This window comes from Sus scrofa, chromosome 16 (genome assembly GCF_054392235.1).
Source record: "Sus scrofa isolate SSC_HxYL_T2T_F1_AM1 chromosome 16, Sscrofa_HxYL_maternal_Yorkshire_Landrace_v2.0, whole genome shotgun sequence".
Taxonomy (NCBI): domain Eukaryota; kingdom Metazoa; phylum Chordata; class Mammalia; order Artiodactyla; family Suidae; genus Sus; species Sus scrofa.
Genome location: NC_139398.1, coordinates 33,028,139 through 33,049,360, shown reverse-complemented (window position 1 = coordinate 33,049,360; position 21,222 = coordinate 33,028,139). Strand labels below are relative to the sequence as shown.

The window sequence follows — 21,222 nt, the reverse complement described above, 5'->3', positions numbered from 1 at the left end:
AAATTATAACCCAACAAAAGGGATGCACAATCAATTATTAGAAGACAGGTCTATAGTAAGTTATGGAAAATCTGAGGGCTTTAAGTCACAGGGTCCCCGCAAAACCTCCCTTGGAGATGCTGTCAGAAATTGACCCTGAGGAGTCTTGTATTTGAAATTTGGAGGATACAGAAGACTTGATACTATACTGCCCGTGCCCCCATTAGATATTTTGTCCCCCAGGACTGAAACTGTGCCTCTTGTATTCTTTGTGTCTCTGGGGCTAACAGAAGGCTTGTTAATTATAAATAATAAGCCTCAGCAAATGTTGAAAATATATCATCTGCCCAGAGAGTGTTGGCTAAAATGAACTGGGGGGAAGGATCACTTTATTGGGAAGAGTCCGCTGTAAAGGAAAAACCCAGCCTAGTTTGATGGGATATGAAAGTGAATTCACCAAAGTCACACGCGTTGCTACTCAACTTATCCTTGACATTTCACTGAAAGTGGCTGTCAGCATCACAGTTTTTCATCCTGTCCTGACAGTATTACATGCAATTTCGTGTACAAAGATTTATCACTGTTTCTCCCTGTGTTCTTGGCTACCCAGAATTTTACTAACCTTCAGCTAATTTAGTAATACAATCTATTGAATTTTCGCAATACTTAAAACTCTGTTTTATAAGTTAATTACCCTTTAAATAAATCTTTCTTTGGACCTCTAGGGTTGTTTTTCAGGTTATTTCAAAATTACGATGGCTTAAAAATATTCCTTTAAAACAAGTCTTCTCTTTTCATCAGTTCCACTGCAATACCAAGGTACAAAACAAGGTCTTCCATTGGTTATGACATCTCCTGGAATCAGGCATGATGACATAGCCCACAGATAAAATTGTGCCCCAAAGAAAAGCCTCTTTGGTCTGTGAAAATCACATGTATAAAGGAAAAGAGAAAACAGATTTTTTTCAAGTTTTATCTCCCATAGTACATGATCCCTTTTGGGAGTGCAGGGGTCAGAGGAAAGATTTGAGTTTAATTATTTTTGTAAAATCCTTATTTCTATTTCTGAAATAAAAGCTGGTGAAAGGGAGTTCCTGTCGTGGCTCAGCGGAAACGAATCTGACTAGCATCCATGAGGACGCAGATTCAATCCCTGGCCTCAATCAGTGGGTTAAGGATCCAGCATTGCAGTGAGCTGTGGTGTAGGTCACTGATGCTGCTCGATCTGGCATTGCTGTGGCTGTAGCATAGGCCAGTGGCTACAGCTCCACTTAGACCCCTAGCCTGGGAACCTCCATATGCCACAGGTGTGGCCCTAAAAAAGACACACACAAAAAAAAAGTCGGTGAAAGCAGCTTTTACACATTGAGAGGGCTTTTAACAGTGTTATGAATTATGTAATAATATGAGCTAAGGGCAGATGAATGAAAAATACATAGACTAATATAATTGTCTATCATATATGTGTTTAAAAATTAAGAGAAAAAAATATGTTGTAATACACACACAGAGAACTTTTCTGAACCAAAACTGTGCTTGAGATGTAACTGACAGTATTCAGGAAGCCCCCAGGATAAAGGATTTCAGTATCTTTTTCCACAGCTATGATTTTTAGACAAGCACAACATGGGCCTTGTTATGTCAAGAATGCAAAATATGGTTTTTTTGTGCAGAAAGAATAATCTAAAGACATCAACTTTATACTCAGAGTCAGTTTATTGTGTCGGCCTGCCAAAGTGAAATGGATAACAGCAGCCTAAAATACCATGCTAGAAAAGCCCCTAAACATTACTGGTGACCCTCTCATATTGATTTGGGGTCAAAGATGAAAAATTACTTGCCTGAGATTATATAGTAGGTGAAAATCACGATTAGGATGGGTTCAAAACTCTTGATATTAATTCTTAACAGGAAAGAAGAATTATTAGGCAATACAAATATCAGAAATCCTTGCTATTATTCAAAGTTACATGTCCATGAACCAAAAATTTCACTCTAATCGTTTATAAACTCTGCAGCAGATATTGAATAAAATTAAAATCTTCCACTTGTGCAAAGTAGCTCTATGATGCAAATATATACATATATAGTTTTGCCCACAGCATGTGGAAGTTCCCTGGGTCGGAAACCAAACCCACATCACAGCTGCAACCTGCGCCACAGCTACGACAATGCCTTAACCCACTGCACCACAGGGCAACTTCCAAAAATATATATTTAGTAATTTACAGTGCTATAAGAGAGCTCTAGATAGTTAGTATTTCAGGATTTTTATTCTATGATTAAACCAATCTCGCTATGATAAAATTTTAAATATAGAATTTTAAGCATATAATCCATTTATATTATATAAAAATGCAATACATTTAAAAATATATGTTATGCATGTGAGAGATCTACCTTATTGGTAGGTATGATGGAACAGAGAAGTGATTCCTAGGTGCTCAGGCTGTTTGGTTAATGTCCATAATATCACATTCTCAAAGATAAATCAGATTTGAACCGTGTGCAAGCATTATCTTTCCTATTGTTTAATTTTTAAAGACTAGTTTTGTAGAACGGGAGAAATGACCCGGTAATGATTTTTAACCTCCAAAATCAAAATGCTGCATTTATGAAATAAAATAAAATAAAGGATATGGAAAACATTTAAAAATGAAAACGTTTACAAGATTTGTAGGCAGTGGGAGAAAATCTTGAAAGGAGAAGTGGATTTGATGTAAATCTTTGGTTTATCCAATTTGAACTGATCCTTCTTAATGTTATTTCTCAAAACTATTGTAAATTTATAAGATCTCCTCTTTCACTCATCCTTTCATATCATTATTTTTTTTTATTGCCACTGACTATGCTTTTTTTAGTCCTTTTATTATTCCCTCCAAGTTGTTGAATAAATGTGTGTTTTTCCTCTGTGGCAATTTTTCAGTTATGACAAGGTTGGCACTTAACTAAGATAATTTATCCTCTAGACAGATCATTAATGATGTATCAGGGCTGTGTGTGCTCAGCATACCCACGTGGTCAGGTATCTTACTGTGGCATTTTCATGCAAAACTTCAAGTTTAAGTCTCTAATCAGATAAATAGTTCTCAGGGCCATTCAATTTGCATATTTGTGTCCCAGGTGTATATGCTTGCCACACATTCCAGATTCTTCTATTTCAAGGCCGTTATAATTTTTCACCAGGAGTATCTGAAGCATGAGATTACAGAAATTTTGTTCCAGGAACACTGTCAGCCTAGGAATTAATTATAGACAAAACAAAACAAACTCCTCAGAGTAGTACATGTATATTGAATCCAATCTCACATTGTCAAAAGAGTGTCTCAACTTGGGATATTACTCTTTCTTCATTATTTATTTTGAGGTTTGAATTTTATTTTTATAATGTCTTTTAAAACTATTTTATTAGTATATTAAGGGGTAATAATAAGACTACACCTAACTTAAAAGCAAAAGACCATCAACAAAATAAAAAGGCAACCTATAGAATGGGAGAAAACACGTGCAAATTATATTTCTGTTAAGGGGTTAATATCCAAAATATATAAAGAATTCCTACAACTTAATAGCCAAAAAACCAAAAAATTCAATTAAAAGTGGGTAAAGGTCTGAATAGATGTTTTTCCCAAGGAAGACATACAAGGAGGATGGCCCACAGGTCCACGAATAGATGTTCCACATCATTAATGACCAGAGAAATGTGAACAAAAAACAGAGTGAAATAACCACTTCACACCTGAATAGCTATTATCAGAATGACAAGAAGTAGCAAGTGTTAGTGAGGATGTGGATTTGCCCTGTTGGTGAGAATGTACACTGATGTACTCTCTATAGAAAGCATTATGGAGACTCTTCAAAAAATTGAAACAGACCCACCATATGATCCAGAAGTTCCACTTCTGGGTATTTATATAAAGAAAACAAAAATACTGACTCAAAAAAATGTATGCACCCCCACGTTCATTGCAGCGCTACTTACAATAGCCACAATATGAAAATAACCTGATGCCCATTGACAGATAAATGGCTAAAGATAAAGAGCCTGAGTTGTAACCTAGACTTTAATGAAATTAGCGTGGGCTGCCATAATGAAAATAGTCTGTGTTTAACAATAGACATTTATTTTCTCACAGTTTTGGCGCTGGAAGTCTGAGATCGGCATACCAGTATGATTGGTTTCTGGTGAGACTTGTCTTCCCGGCTTGTAGACAGCTACGTCTTTTGCTGTGTGCTCACGTGGTGTCTTCTTTGTAAGAGCTCCTCTAGAGGGAGAGGGAGGTGGATGGGGAGTTGAGTTTGGGTGTCTCTTCTTATAAAGACACTCATATCATCAGACAGGACACATACATAAGCCCTCTACCCCCCACAACCCACATGAGATCATCTGAAGCTAATTACCTTCCAGAGACCACACCTCTAAACATCATCACATTGAGAGTTAGGGCTTTGACATATGAGTTGGTTGGGGGGGGCATAATTCAGTTTGTATCAATGAACCTCGATAGTATTTATTCTGTCTAAACTGAGTTTCTCAATTTGTAAAATGTGGGTTAGAGCTCAACAGAGTCATGGTGAAATTTAAATGCTTATTTTCTTCTGTTGCTGTTTGTGTTGTTTTGGGATGATCTCCTCTTGTACAGAGATGTATTACTTTTGTTAAAGAAAAACTGAAAGATGCACCTCCTAGGAAGAGAGGCAGTTCTCTTCTGTTCTTATAGGCTTTTGTTTCTGCTTTTTGCCTTCAGAATCCTTCCTGATATAGCCTCAGACTATCTTCCAGCCACAGTTCCCTTCTACCTCCCCAGGTAGTGTATCTTCTGGTTACTCCTCACCTCCATGCTCTAGGCCTGTTTGCCTAGACTATGCTACTTAACCACATCTATCAGATGAAATTTTACCTCTATAAAACATTTCTAAATCTGTCTCTGAAACAAAGTCTCTCCTTAGAGCATCAGCAGTCCTCTGGGCCATTCTTATAAATATTTTTTTTTTCATCTGCTTTGTGTTATAGTTAGTCACGTGCAACCATCACTTATGTCCCTAAGGGTGAAATCTCCCTGAATGAAAGATGAACCACATTCTCTCCCATGGAATTTAGCACACAGTAACCTTCCACTTCCTAAATGAATTGAAACAACTGTGGGGGAAGGTGCTAGATTGAAATTTTCCTTTTTACTTTTAATGCAAAAAAGAGATGGTCGTGTTTACTACAATAATAACCATGGAGTGAGATGGTCTTGTCACTTGAGAGAAACAACTTTTGAGCACCCAAGAAGCAGTCAGTATATACACAAAGTTGTTGTGTTAATTTCAATCATAATCAAGTATTCATTAAGGGAAATTCCCTGAAGATCAGTATCAGGCAACTCTTTATTAGCTTAAGTTGCTACTGCATATATTTGAATACAACAAAACTATATTTATTCAGCATTGTATGGGTCATGAAATACTTCCATGTATATAGATCATCACATCGGATGTGAAATGGACAAAAGAATTATGTTTACATCAGCTCTACAGACAAAAATTCAAGTCTGAAAGGATGTGACTTGTCCAAGGTCACAAACTATTACACACTGAAACGAGAACTAAATTGCCAGTCTTCTTGCTCCTGATCCACTTTCTGTAAAACAATGTTATTCCCCTCTGCATAGATTGTTTTAAAAACCACTCCATAATCTGTACATTTTAACAAATCAAAAGAGTGGCTTCCACCACCTTCAGGCCCTTAATCAGTATCTGAATTTTTGCTACACTCCAAGTTTGCATTTGATCAAGTCTTCAGTGGAGCAGATTTCAAGGAATTGTCAAGGAAAACCCTAATATGATTAGGCCAATTCTTTTTTTCTGGTGTGGTTTTGTTTTCTATTACTTTAGTAAACTGCTGTACTGCATTTACCTAATGTACTCAGTTTATAAAAACTATCATCTTCCTATTAATTCTCTATTTGCTGTTATAAAAAATCTGAAATCCAACTAAATAGCTTTAATTTTACAAAATTCTAGCATCGCCTCACTGCAGAATGCATCAGTTGAAACAAACTTAATGCATGACATACCACATACTAGTTTGTTTCTTCTTAAAACTAAGAATGTTTCATCAAAGCAACTAAAGTCCAAGGATGTTAATCGTTTCTCATTGGTGCATTTGCAAATAATTGACTTGCTTTGATCTGGATGTCTGTTTCCCTTAATTTTTTTTCCTTATAAAATGTTGTTCTCAAGCTTTGTTACCAAAATTACTGCTCGTGTAGTAAGTCATACTAATGTAATTTCCATTGAGTAATAAATTTGATTCCATTTCTCCAAGGAAAACTAACCAGTCTTTAGTATTTTTTAGGAACCTTAAATACCCCTAATGAAATATACACAGATGGAATTCATTAGGTGATTTCCTCTGGAAGACAATGTTCATTTATATTGTGTTGTAGTGGATACGGTGTTTGATTCCTTTTTATATGCCTCTCAGTTATTTGAGTATGACCCTCTTTGTTTGGAAGGTCTGCGCCAAACTTTTAGACTTGCACTGGGACCAACGACCTCATCCCAGTGGTAAGAGTCTTGTTCTGTACTTACAAGTCTTTGGCTTGGCTTCTCACCAAGGTGAGAAGGGTGCCAGTTGATAACAGGAAAAGAAAGTCCTTCAGACTGTAAGTGCTACTTCATTTAGATTCCAAGATCATAGCTTTCCACTGAGTTCCCTAGGAAGTGGTATCTGCCAGAGTCCTACCTCTTAGAGTTCAAAAAAGTATTTTGCAAAAGTAGTATCATGGTAAATGAAAACAGGTGCTACTCAACTTCAAGATTTTCTGAATGTTTTGTGGTGGCTGAATAACTTCAGAGATAAATGACTTGTGAGAGCAGTATGTGGCAGAAAGATTGAAAACTTATGTTCTCATAATGTGGACGAGTCAGGGTATCTGGCAAATACAGTAGAAGACCAGGCAACCCAGCAAGGAGGTGTCAGGATGGCATTGAGCTAAAGAAGCTGAATGTTAATCAGTGTCTAATTCTGTAACTACAAGGTATATTCTTTCCCAGTTGGCTCATTCCTCCCAAAGACTGCACCTGAACCACATATGTTGTTATACTGTTACACTGGGTGTCACATTTTAGTAGAATATGGGAAAGGTCCTTTGCAAACCAATTGTACTTGGAATGTTATGGCCTTAGAAATCCCATGTTTACCTAGGACACCATTCTAAAAGGCAAATGAATACAGGCTATTGATAAATTCTGTCTAATTTTTGGTATGACCACATACAGACCTGAAAGGTGATAACATGTCCATATGTGCAACTGGAAACGCAGGTTGTGTGTACTGGGTCATATAAACAAACTAATGTCAACAAATGTAAAAAATATGAACAGAATCACAGCTGCCATTTAAGCTGCTTCCTAAGAATAACCAATCTGTATGTATATTTACAATGCTTTTTGCAAGAAGAAAATGTTCTTAATCTTCAAAGATGTTAGAAAACATCAGTGTAAGACTGACCCACAAGCACACATCCCAGTTTCAGGGTTACATGACTGAGGATCAGTCACCTACATGAGAAGAAGGAAATTATAGGAACACTTGGAGTTTGGTTAGACTTTGGTTAGCCTCACAAGCCTTGGAGAAGTTAGCAATGAAAATTCAGTTCTTTAAAAGCCATGCTTAGGTATTCCAGGATGGTTTTCATTACCAAGATGTGTATTGATTGCTAAATTAGGCATATGTTTTATTGAAAATCTTGAATGCCGTTCGACATGGCTAATGTCTAGTGAGCTCCCAGATGTCGTCTAGGATAGCCTCCAATGTACTTCACCTCCTGGTATTCATGGATATGGTGGGAATGACAGTGTGTGACTTCCAAGGCTAAGTCATTCAAGGCATTGCAGCATCTGCCTTGCTCTCTTGGATGACTCTGGGGAAAGCCAGGTACCAAGGTATGAAGACATTCAAGCAACCCTCTGAAGATATTGACATGAGGAGGACCTGAGGTCTCCAGCCAAAACCCAGCATTAACTTGACAACTGTGTAAGTGAGCTGGCTGCCTTAGAAGTGAATCCTCCAGCCCCAGTCACCTTCAGGCATCCTGAGCACAAACTCAGGAGATACCCTAATCCAGATTCACTCAGCAAATCTGCTCCCTAATTCCTGAGTCAGAAATTGTGTAAGATAATACACGTTTATTGCTTTAAAACACCATTGGTGAAATCATTGTGGGGAGGGAAGAATTGGCAGGGTGAGGATAACATATACACCACTGCATAAAAGAGATGATTAATGAGAACCTACTGTATAACACAAGAAAATCTACTCAATTGTTTGTAATAACTTATATGAAAAAAAGAAATGGGTATATGTATATGTATAACTGATTTACTTTGCTGTAAACCTGAAATTACAACAACATTGTAAATCAACTATATTACAATAAAATTAAATAAAAACAAATACATTAAAAAACCCACTAAGTTTAGGTGTAATAGTTTATAGAGCCATGGGTATGTAATATAAATGTGTAATGTATTGTTCTCTACAACCCAGTTCATCAAAAATTTGCTTCTGGCCAAGACCCTTTCAGATCTTTTTCAAAATGCTAGTCTAGGTCATAGATAAACAATGGCAGAATGGGGATAATGAAGCATTGTTCCAACTCTGCTTTAGTAACTTGGTCCTACTGATTAGAGGAATTGGAAATATCCTGGTTATTCTGCTTTTCTCACTGTCTGAGATTATGATGCCTCAACTGGAAGGACTCTGGAAATACATGTTCCAGACATTTTTGCTTGAGTGCCCTAAATTTCTAGCTACATCACTGGGTAATTCAGAGGTGAAAGAACCAGTGAGGTGGTAAATATTTAAAGATATTGCACTGAAAATGGCTGAGGAGAGCAACATGAGAAGGGCTCAGTTAGGACCCAAGATTCAAGGAGGATGACCCATTCCAAGTTCTCTTTATTTTTTTTTAATTTTTACTTTATTTTTTGTCGTTTTGCCTTTTCTAGGGCCACTCCCACGGCATATGGAGGTTCCCAGGCTAGGGGTCAAATCGGAGCTGCAGCCACCGGCCTACACCACAGCCACAGCAATGCGGGATCCAAGCCGTGTCTGCGACCTACACCACAGCTCACGGCAACGCTGGATCCTTAACCCACTGAGCAAGGCCAGGGATCGAACCTGCAATTTCATGGTTCCTGGTTGGATTCAATAACCACTGAGCCATGACGGGACCTCCCCAAGTTCTCTTTAAAACACTTGACCTCATGTGCTAGACAGCCTGCTTGCAAAGTTGCAATGTCTGGAACAGAAGCTGGACCAGACCAGGGCTGCAGCTACAATGGGCCATGTAGGAAGCGTAGGGCATGTGCATAGTGAAAAATCAAGGAGAAGATACTGCAAAAGCAAACTTGACAATTGAGAAACTCTTCTTTTGAGTTTAAATTGTCTGTTACTAAATGAGGCACAGATTAGAGAAGACCCTCAAAGGCTTGCAGAAGGTATCTTTACTTGGAACATAGGAGGTTGATAGTAGGTGAGTAGCCTGGAAGAGAGACTTTCAGAGTACAAGGAAAGAACCAGAGAAAGATCAGGATCGTATGAGGAGAGGTGACACCAGAGGGATGCTAGGCACATCAGCAGAACTTGTAAAACATCTGAGAAGAGACCACTTCGAGGGTAGCCACATGCGGGGAGCCGAGGAGATGCAAGGACTCACAAAAGGGACCTTGCCTGATGGCAGAAAAACCTGAAGGCAAGTTCCTAACCAAGGAAGGGAGCTCACCTGAACGGTACATGCCGAAGGTGGGCCCCTGGACAGGAAAAAAGCTCACCTGAATGGTACAAGCCGAAGGTGGGTCTCTGGTCAGGATAAAAAGCCTGCCTGAATGGTACAAGCCAAGGGCAGGCCTCAGGTTACACAGCTTTCATTTTGATGTTTATGGGGAAGAATTGGGGCTTTCCTGGGAAAACAATTTCCATGTTTGCGCTGGAGAGCATGGATTGTTTTTCGGGTGACCTAGTCTTTCCTGCTGTTTTATTTGTTCTTCAGTTTTCCTGTCTTTCCTGATTATTTACTTATTACTCTTATTTCCCATTTTTATTTTCCTGTGGTGATTTGTGATTTAACAAAATTACAACAATAATATAATAAAAATTTTATCCTAAAGGACTTTCCCCTATTTAAATCCAACTTAGTTAAAACATAGTGTTTATCTACTAATTAGTTAGACAGTAAACTTTAGAGTTAGGATTTTAATGAGGTTCATAGAAGTTAGACATATATTATTCTTGACCAAAAGACACCTAGCTATGAGTTATAGAAGGTTTTAAGTGATAGCTAGTTAAGTTGGTTTATATTTTCTTACACTGTCTCCTTGCCATAACGCTTTAAAGATAAGCACCAGTCTAAAAACAAGATTTGTGAATGCCAAATTCTTGTGTCTGTGACCTCTTCAACTTGTGGAGACTTGCTGGCCACGGGATGATTTGTACTGAGTCTCCTCCTTTCCACATGATGTATTGTACCTAATTGCCCTTAAATTGTACTCACTAAATTTAGTTAAGACAAAGATGTTAGGACGCGATGTATAGCTGCTGTGCCATGTAAAAGTTAACCAACGCACTTTTAACACTGTGATGTAATCTGTAGTGAAAAACTGTCTATATAATCAACCACTTATGCCAATAAAATTTGAGCAGTCCAGCGCCCTGAAAGAAGGGACAAAGAGGCTGTCTCTGTTGCAAAAGCCGACATCCGTCCCTCTCCTTTGGGAAAAGATTACGCTCTCTGGCCACCAGAGCTGGCCTCCGGGAACAGCCACAGAAGACCAAAGAGAACATCCCAATAGCCAGCAGGCTTAGACCCTCCCAGCTCAAGGCTCATAATCCCCAAGGGAAAGGTTAGTCTCCTAGAGTAAGATGCCAGTTTGAAGGGTCCTGGATGGATGGTTGTTGGATGGCAGATGCTCAGTAATCCATCATGTTAAATTGATTAAACACAAATAAAACAGAAACACTTTTGATAGCATTCATGAAGACGACAAATAACTCTTTCACATGGCTGAGAATTGCCTCAAGAAAGAGAGCTTGTCTGTGACCTCTCTGGGTGCTCAGCTGCCTGGCATAATCCTTGGCATATGGTTGATCATCAGCAATACTTATTCAAACAGAAAAATCAAATTTTAATATTTTTTTTGGCCAAGTTGTGCAATTCATCTTTTTGACCCCCTGAGAGTCTTGGGAGCTAACAAGATTTTGGCTTTGGCTTTGAGGTTGGTTTGATCTGCTTTTGCCATAGTTGCTGTAATGTTCCAGTTGGAGTAAAAATAGTTTCACTTCATCCCCCAGGACCTCATATTGTTCACATGGTAGTGCAGGAGCTCTCCTGTCCCACATAGCTCCATGATTAGTTCTCTGCCATTGCTCCATTTTGTTTTGTTTTGTTTTGTCTTTTTGCTATTTCTTGGGCCGCTCCCGTGGCATATGGAGGTTCCCAGGCTAGGGGTCGAATCGGAGCTGTAGCTGCCAGCCTACACCAGAGCCACAGCAATGCGGGATCCGAGCCATGTCTGCAACCTACGCCATAGCTCACGGCAACGCTGGATCCTTAACCCACTGAGCAAGGCCAGGGATCGAACCCGCAACCTCATGGTTCCTAGTCAGATTCGTTAACCACTGAGCCACGACAGGAACTCCCATTGCTCCATTTTGTAAATGGAAAATCTGAGGATTCCCCCAGGGCACACAGCTAGTGAAGAGTGGAGCCATGACTTCTTGGCCACGCCGCAGTCCTCTTTCCATTCTACAACTTCATCAACAGACCCATATCAGTCACATTCCTGATTCCTGCCTCAGAATCAGCAGTAGCTGATCATGAGCCATGAGCTCTTTTTGTCATATATACATCCGGAACATCACTTTGGATTCTACTTAGAATTACTAAGTATGATGATGGCTTGGAAGATGAGTTGACCACCCTGGGACATAGTACTTTCTTTCTCACACAAATGCTGATACTGTGGATTCTAGTCCTCACTGCCATGTCTTTCACTAGCTACAGCTATCTGAGAAACATGCTAAGTGAAAAATAAGAAAGGTTATTCTGCATTTGCCATTCCTCTACCCAACTCCCATCTCTGCAGATGCATCACAAATAAGGTCTTACTGCTTCTCTGTCTTGCTCTGTGCCCTGGGAGGCATCAGCCCTGAAGCTGCAGTTCCTGGGTGTCTTGTCCTCTGGCTTCCCACTGGGGTTTGGTGGGAGATCTAGGGGAGGAGGGGGATAGATTGAAGTCATTCTCCCTTTGCTCCCTCCAGGCTTAAGCACCAAGTTCAGGCAGAATCTGTGACCATAGCTCCCATCATGCCATGCCCTCCCTCTATAGCTCCAGCTCTCCCTAGGCTCTGGAAACACTACCTCTATGCCCTGGATTCTTCATACCTCGGGAGGCCACACTTTTCTTCTGTTGCCAAACCCTGGGAGCCTCTATATCACTTGCTCATCTCCTCAAGTTGCCCATAGCTCTGTTTATTCATTCCCTTCCAAGACCCCAGGTGAATGAGCCTTTTTGCTTCCTCCCAGGCCCCTGCCTGATAGAGTCACCCTAGGAGAAACACCTTTCAGCATCTTAAAAAGACTTTATAATCAGGGTTTCCCAACCTCAGCAGTATTGATTGGGCTGGGTAATTCTTTACTGTGGAGGAGCCAGTCCTATGCTTTGTAGGATGTGTAGCAGCATCTCTGGCCTTAATGCACTAGATACCAGTAGCACCCCTCCCGGAGTTGTCATGACTGAAAATGCCTTCGGACATTGCCAAATGTCCCCTGGGTGGCAAAACCACCTCCAGGTAAGAATTGCTTTTTAAAACATGGATGGACATAGAGATTCTCACACTAAGTGGAGAAAGTCAGAGGAAGACAAACATTGTATGCTATCACTTATATGTGGAATCTTAAAAATAGTGCAAATGAACTTAATTACAAAACAGAAAAAGATGCACAGACATAGAAAACAAATTTTTGGTCATCAAAGGGGAAAGGTTGGGGGAGGAATAAATTAGGGGTAAATATATATATATTAGTCAAAAATTTATATATATATATATACATACTACAATACATAAAATAGATAATCAACAAAGACCTACTGTATAGCACGGGGAACTATAATATCTTATAATAAACTATAAAGGAAAAAATCTTAAAGACTCTATCTATCCATCTATCTATATGTTTATGTGTGTGTGTATAACCAAATCATTTTGCTGTAGACTGGTAACTAAAATAACATTGCAATTCAACCATACTTCCATAAAAACAGTTTTTTCAAAAAAGAATTACTACTTTATTCATACCTTTTACAGAGCTTCATCTCTTTATGTCTCTGTTCCAATTGACAGTTGACTTTTGTGTCACTCATGATGTCATTTACAATTCATATTTCATATATTAGCTGATTTGAATTCTGTAGACATAGGCTCAGCCACTTGATTTCTTTGGGGGCATTCAGCTACTAAGAGGGGGAAGTTGTACTGAACCCTAACCTTGGCCTACGAGTCCCTTGCTGCATCCCAGTGGTTCTCAACCTGGGGTGATCTTGCCCCCCAGGGGACATGTGGCAATGTCTGGAGACACACTTGGTTGTCACAGGTATGCAAGGGGTGCAACTAGAATCTGTAGGGTAAAGCCCAGAGACGCTGCTAAAATCCTATAGTGCACAGGACAGCCCCTCACAACAAAGAATTATCCTCCCCAAACACCCATGCTGCTGAGCCTGAGAAACCCACGACCCACTGTGCTACCCACTATGCTACATTGTCTCCTTTTTTTTATTATTATTATTTAAATTTCGTAATGATTTTTATTTTTTCCATCATAGCTGGTTTACAATGTTTTGCCAATTTTCTACTGTACAGCATGGTGACCTAGTTACACATACATGTATACATTCTTTTTTCTCACATTATCATGCTCGATCATAAGTGACTAGATACAGTTCCCAGTGCTACACAACAGGATCTCATTGCTTACCCATTCCAAAGGCAAGAGTCTGCATCCATTAACCCCAAACATTGTCTACTTAATCAGCAAGTACTTTTCTTTGACTTCCTACGCTTTCACATTTATAAAGATACATTTTAGCCATAAATCAATAGTCGTTCACATTTCAAGGAACTTAAATCATGCTGCTTTATTTTTAAAATGTAATAGCCCTGCCTTTATACTGATTTTAATGTGCTTTCTTCCCTACAGGCTATGTTGGTAAAAAAAAAAAAAAAAAGAGTCTACAGAGAAATTTTTATTTTCCTAGTGAGAATTGGAATTTTTTATTTTCCTAGTGAGAATTGGAAACAATTTTGGAACATAGGAATGATAAAAGGGAAAGGAAAATTGGTAAATCTTTTGAACTCTAAATAGAATTTTCTTTCTTTCTTTTATTTTGGGGGGGGGGTGGTGGCTGCACCTGCAACATATGGAAGTTCCCAGTCTAGGTGTCAAATTGGAGCTACAGCTGCTGGCCTACACCAGTCACAGCAGCACCAGGTCCAAGCCATGTCTGTGACCTACACCACAACTCACAGCAACACCTGATCCTTAACCCACTGAGTGAGGCCAGGGATTGAACCCACATCTCCCCATGAATACTAGTCAGTTCTTAACCTGCTGAGCCACAACAGGAACTCCTAAACAGAATTTTTATAACTTGATTATGAATGAAATATTTATAAAGGATCTTAGGGGAGGTATAAAAGTTTTAATATTTTTCAACCTTGACCTAGAAATATTGTAAACAAGGGGAATAAGGAAAAGAAGCTTTAGGTGATGTTTGAACAAGAAAAAGAGGGTATAAGAAATGTGATTTAGGAGTTCCCAGTTGTAGCTCAGAGGTAACAAACCCAACTGGTATCCATGAGGGTGCGGATTCAATCCCTAGTCCCCCTCAGCGAGTTAAGGATCCTGTGTTCCTGTGGCTGTGGTGTAGGCCGGCAGCTGCAGCTCTGATTTGACCCCTACCCTGGGAACTTCCAGCTGCTGTGGGTACAGCCCTACCAAAAAAAAAAAAAAAAAAAAGAAAAGAAACTGTGATTTAGAATCTGATGAGTTATTTTTTAGTTGTCCTGGATTGGCTCTAAACTCTGCTGCTTTCATTTTCTATCACATTTTAAAAATTGATACATATGCTCACCAACCCTTAACCTTCGGGTAACCACAACCCTGCTCTTCGTTACTGTTGGTTTTGTCTTTTCAAGAATGTCATCTAAGTTGAATCACAACTTAGCATTCAACTTCTGAAGCTGCTTAGGATGATGCCTTTGAAATTTAGTTTAGTTGTTGTGTGGATCAATAGCTTAGTAATTTTTGTTGCTGAGTACTTTCCATTGTATAGCTATATTCTGGTTTATTTATTTACCTCTTAGAGGAAATTGGGTTTCCAATTTGGGGGTTATCATAAATAGAGCTGCTATAAATATTTATTTACTTATTTAAATTTTTGTTTGTTTTTTAGGGCTGCTCTCACGGCCTTTGGAGGTTCCCAGGCTAGGGGTCGAATCCGAGCTGTAACCGCTGACCTACGCCACAGCCACAGCCACAGCAGTGCTGGATCTGGGCTGCTTCTGGGACCTATACCACAACTCATGGCAACACTGGATTCTTAACCCACCGAGTGAGGCCAGGGATCAAACATGTGTCCCCATGGATACTAGTCAGATTTGTTCCCACTGAGCCACAACGGGAACTCCTGCAATAAATTTTTACTGCACATGTTTTTGTAGGAACATAGGTTCATTTCTTTTGGTAAATACCCAGGAGTGAGATCACTAGGTCATACGGTAAATGTGTGCTTGCCTTTATAAGAAACTGCCAAACTGATTTCCAGAGTGGCTGTTAACATTTTGCATTCCCATAAGCACTTAGATGAGGGTTCCAGCTAATCTGTGTCCAGCTCTGGGGTATTGTCAGAATTTTTTTTAAATTTTAACCATACTAGTAGAGATGTAGTGGTATTTCATTGTAAGTTTCATTAGATTTTTTTTTAAATACTGCTTCATTTCAGCATAGTTTTAGACTTACAGAGAAGTATGAAAATAGCCCCCAAAGGGTCCCTATACCCTCCCACCCAGTTGCCTCAATTGTTATCCTACATTAATAAGGTATATTTGTTACAGTTGATGAACTAAGGCATTATTATTAACTAAAGTTCATATTCTATTCAATTTTCCTCAGTTTTTCCCCAATGTCCTTGTCTGTTCCGGGAGCCCACCCAAGATACCACATTACACTTCTCCATATGCTTTAATCAGCCAATACATTGTTATTATTACTGATTTAAACAAGCACATCTTTCAGATCCATGAAAAATATGGAAGTTTCCATGTTGTGCAATGGGTTAAGGATCCAGCATTGCCACAGCTGTGGCACAAGTCAAAACTGCAGCACAGTTTCTATCCCTGGCCCTGGAACCTCCACATGCCACAGGGGTGGCCAATTTTTTATTATTATTATTAAGATTTTACTTGGAGTTCCTGTCGTGGCTTGGTGGTTAACAAATCCGACTAGGAAACATGAGGCTTCGGGTTCAATTCCTGGCCTTGTTCAGTGGGTTAAGGATCCGGCGTTGCTGTGAACTATGGTGTAGGTCACAGACGCAGCTTGGTTCCCACGTTGCTGTGGCTCTGGCGTAGGCCGGTGGCTACAGCTTCGATTAGACCCCTAGCCTGGGAACCTCCATGTGCAGCAGGAGCGGCCCTAGAAAAGGCAAAAAGACAAAAAAAAAAAAAAAAAAAAAAAAGATTTTACTTAACCTTCACTTATTACTTCACTGATGCTCCTCCTTTGTTTAGGTAGATCCAAGTCATAAATATCATTTTCCTTCTGCATGAAGAGTGTTTTTTAATATTTCTTGTGGGGCAAGTCTGCTAGTGATGAATCCTCTGTTTTCTTTGCCTGAAAAATTCTTAATTTCTTCTTTACTTTTGAAGGATAATATTGCAAAATATAGAATTTCAACTTGGTGGCTTTTTTTTTTTTTAATGCTTTAAATTTTTCACTCCTCTTCTTGCTTTCAAATAGATTTGTTCTACTTGGTATCATCTGAGCTTCCTGGATTTGTAGCTTGAGGTATGTTATTCATTTTGAAAAATTCTTGGCCATTAGTATCTCAAATATTTCCTCTCCTCTATCCCTTCCCTCTCCTCCTTCTGCTATTCAAATTACGTGCATGCCATAACTTTGGAAATTGTCCTGCTGTTCTTGGATGTTCTATTCTGTTTGTTATGCTTTTATTTTGTTTTGTTTTTTCAATTTTTTTTCCCTTTACATTTCAGCTTCGGAAGTTTCTTTTGACCTGGGTTCAAATTCTCTGATTTTTCCCTCCATGGCCACTGGTAAGTATATCGATGAGCCCATTTCTGTACTGTATTTTTTGCTTCCTAGCATTTTCTTTGATTCTTGCCTGGAGTGTACATCTTTTTGCTGAAATTACTCACTTGCTCTTACATGTTGTCTACCTTTTCCACGGCAACCCTTAACATACTCATCATAGGTATTTTAAATTTATTATCTCATAATTCTGAAACCTATCATATCTATGGTTGGATTTCATGATTGTTCTGTCTCTTTAGATTACTTATTTCTTGACTTTTAGCTGCCTTGTAATTTCTTTCTTGAAAACTAGTAAACTCTAATGCGTTTTAGATGTAAGATCTTAGCTACCTTACTCAGTCACTCGGAACTCCAGGTACTTCTAAAATGAAGAAATGATGCCTACTTGTGAATTTGTTGTGAGGATTGTTTAAAAACAAGGTCTGTACAAAAGTGAGACTTGTGAAACCAAAGGTGAGGTGCATGATTTGACCTTTCTTGGAGGTCAGCCCCTCTGATCTTAGGGAGTAGCAAGTTTTCTTTCTTCTTTGGATTTTCATGGCAGCTCGCTCTGATTGGGGATGACAGAAATGGGGGAGTGTTGAGAATGGAGAATCAAATCTTATTACCTGTGGAAAGTAGCTAGGCCTAATGATTACATAGGAAGTATTCAATCAGCCATCATTCCTGAATGTGGAAATCTGTTTTATTACACCAAGTGTTGGGTTGTTTCTGTTTTTCTTTTTCTTGTGTCTTTTTGTCTTTTCTAGGGCCGCTCTGCGGCATATGGAGGTTCCCAGGCTAGGTGTCTAATCTGAGCTGTAGACACCAACCTACACCAGAGCCACAGCAATGTGGGATCCGAGCCACGTCTGCGACCTACACCACAGCTCACGGTAATGCCGGATCCTTAACCTACTGAGCAAGGCCAGGGACCCAACCCGCAACCTCATGGTTCCTAGTCGGATTCGTTAACCACTGAACCACGACGGGAACTCCGTCGGGTCATTTCTTAGAGTTGTCAGAAGGCATTTATATCTGCACAACCTGAGCTTTCTGTACTAAAGACATGTGGGATGGTACTCATGGTGGGACATTTACAGTAAGGAGAAAAGAAAATTAGTTACCACCATTTAGCCTACAATAACTTAAAACAGACCCATCTAAGGAAGAATATACTTACAGGGAAAAATATTTCACAAAAGAAGAGGTTAAAAATAGCCTCTCAGAAAACAGACAGATTGCTCACATACACACATACGCATGCACACATGTGTGCACACGTACCAATCACAGTTATTTTAATTTAAAATTCCTTAATCTGAATAGAAGTAACTTTTTTCTTTTTGTCTTTTTAGGGCCACATCTGTGGCATATGGAAGTTTCCAGGCCAGTGGTCGAATTGTAGCTACAGCTGCCGACCTACACCACAGCCACAGCAACACTAGATCTGAGCTGCATTCACAACTGCAGTTGTGGCAATACCAGCTCCTTAACCCACTGAGCAAGGCCAGGGATCAAACCTGCATCCTCATGGATACTAATTGGGTTCTTAACCTGTTGAGCCACAATGGGAACTCCTCAATAGAAGTACTTTTAATAGGCAGTTCTGTTCCTCTATATTTCAGTGGAAAGAAAGCTATGGAGCTGCATGTTTGGGGAAAGTCTATAGACATAGTAAGCTATTTCCTATTAGAGATACAGTGAGTATACCTTGTGTGTCTGCATTTCTTAGTGTTGAAACTAGTACCTGCGAAAGGCAGAGTAATGGCTCCCCATGTCTTAACCCCTGGATCCTGTAAATGTGTTGTAAGGCAAAAAGGATTTTGCATACATAATTGGGTTAAGGAGATTGAGGTGGTTCCATTGAGGTGGAAACTGAGATTATCCAGATTCCAAAGGGGGCCAAATTTAATCACGGGTTAGTAAGAACAAAGAACTTTTCCTGGCTGTGGTTGGCAGTTGGCAGTCAGCCGAAGACATAAGCATACACGGATGGTCAGAGAGATCCCATATCGCTGGCTTTTAAGATGATGAAAGGGAATCATGAGCCAATAAGTAGGGTAGGACCTGGAAAAGACAAAGGAAGGGATTTTCCTCTAGAGCCTCTGGAAAGGAACCACCGTGTTGACACCTTGATTTTTAGTCCAGAGAGAATAGTCAGATTTCTAACCAGCAGAATGGTAAGATTACATATATGTTTTTTAAGCCACTAAGTTTGTGGTAGTTTGTTCCCGTAACAAGTAGAAAACCAATGCAGCACTGTTTTAGAAACTAATTGTCTATTCTCCAAGTCTAGATACTTACATGGCCACACAGCAATGGGAGGGAATAGAATGTATACACGTATGTGTAACTTGGTCCCCATGCTGTACAGTGGGGGGGGGGAATTAAAAAAAGAAAGAAACTAATTGTGTTGTTTGTAACAGTTCTACTACTCTTCAAAAGGAAAAGCTTTTGTAGAAATTCTCCCTGCAAACATCCAGATCCCAGTACTACAATTTATAGATTATCAACATGGCATTCATGTTCTACAAAGAATTTTGACCATGATTTTAATTTTGAATATTAAAAATCCATATGAAAGCTATGAATCCTGACCTCCATGACAACCTGCCTCTTCATAGCTTTAGCAGAAGCTACTGCTGAAATGATTTCCAACTTTTAGGAGACAATACAGATAACCCAGACCTCAGCTTGGCAGAAATGTATATGTTCTGCTCTAGCTGGGGGTTTTTTATATGCTATTACTGGCTTGCTGTGTGAGTCACTGCATTTCCACCTCTTATAAGTCTCATAGTCCCCTGAAAAATACTGAGAACATGCAGTGCATTTTCTAAAGCTGAAAACAAACAGTGAACAAATGGGCCCATGATTCTATTAATCATAGCAGAGATCAGAAAAGGATAATATTTCAGTGGAATTGAAAAAAGCAGCACATAATAGTAAGGAAAATGAAATTCTAGGTTTGTATACCAAATAAAAAGGAAACTGTCCAACATCTAGCAGTCCAAAGAACTAAAAGTTAGACAGTACGAGTCATCCAAAAACTTCCTTTCTTAGCTCTTGGGGAGTCTGCTGGGGTAGTCAATAAAAATCTGCTCCAGGGAAAACTCAGCCAATTTTAATGAGAAATCAGCACATGTGCCCACACAGCAAATGAGTGACAGTTTCATTTGTTGTGAATCCCCAAGTAGCTGATATTTTTAAGATTACAAAGATTTCTTCAGGAAGACCTTAATAGAAGGACCCTAAGATTAGTGCCAGAATTATGGCAATTGAAATCTTCTGCTATGAAAAATATTCCATTGGACAGTTCAACATTGTGGGCTCCTTCGTATTGCTGCTCCAGTTATGGTAATTGAGTGATTTTTGCTTTTAAAAAAAATAGATAAAAGCATATTTGAACTCAACAGGAAATGTGACAAAATAACCAGCAATTATTTTCCCCCAAATGCAGTAACTGAAACCATGAAAGCTTAAGTTTTTACAGCAAGTGAAAAAAAAAAATTCTTTGTTGAGGACACTTAGGCACTTCGGTCTCAACTTTATCTTGTGTATTTTGGCAAATATAATTTTTCTCTATGATTTTTAGCCTGATTTTGAGTCTAGGTGCTTGTTATGTTTCTCAGTACCATTATATAATTGCATGTTAAACAGTATGAATTCAGAGACTCTTTTATTGAGAGTGTCATTCTTTTACTGGATAATAAAAAGTAAAGTATTTTAGAGAATTCATGCTAAAGATAAGTAGAATCCAGTAAATACAATACTCCTTATTTAGTTCTTGCCATGCTGCTTGCCTTAATCCAAAATGAATTGTGTGGACACACTTTGGAAAAATAGAAGGAAATACAGATCAAAGAATGACACCTATAGAAATTAC

The 21,222-nt window shown here is 39.1% G+C and overlaps 1 long non-coding RNA gene across 3 annotated transcripts in view; it reads left to right on the top strand.

The window, feature by feature from the left end:
• LOC106508148 (uncharacterized) overlaps positions 1-21,222 on the top strand; it is a 138,966-nt gene that overhangs the window by 98,737 nt on the left and 19,007 nt on the right. For 2 of the 3 annotated variants that reach the window (XR_014831171.1, XR_014831172.1), the window contains exons 4-5: positions 17,046-17,093; positions 17,300-17,359. This is a non-coding gene — a long non-coding RNA (uncharacterized LOC106508148). Of the gene's footprint in view, positions 1-4,115; positions 8,325-17,045; positions 17,094-17,299; positions 17,360-21,222 lie in introns of those variants that run through there. The other variant, XR_014831173.1, reaches the window with a different exon arrangement.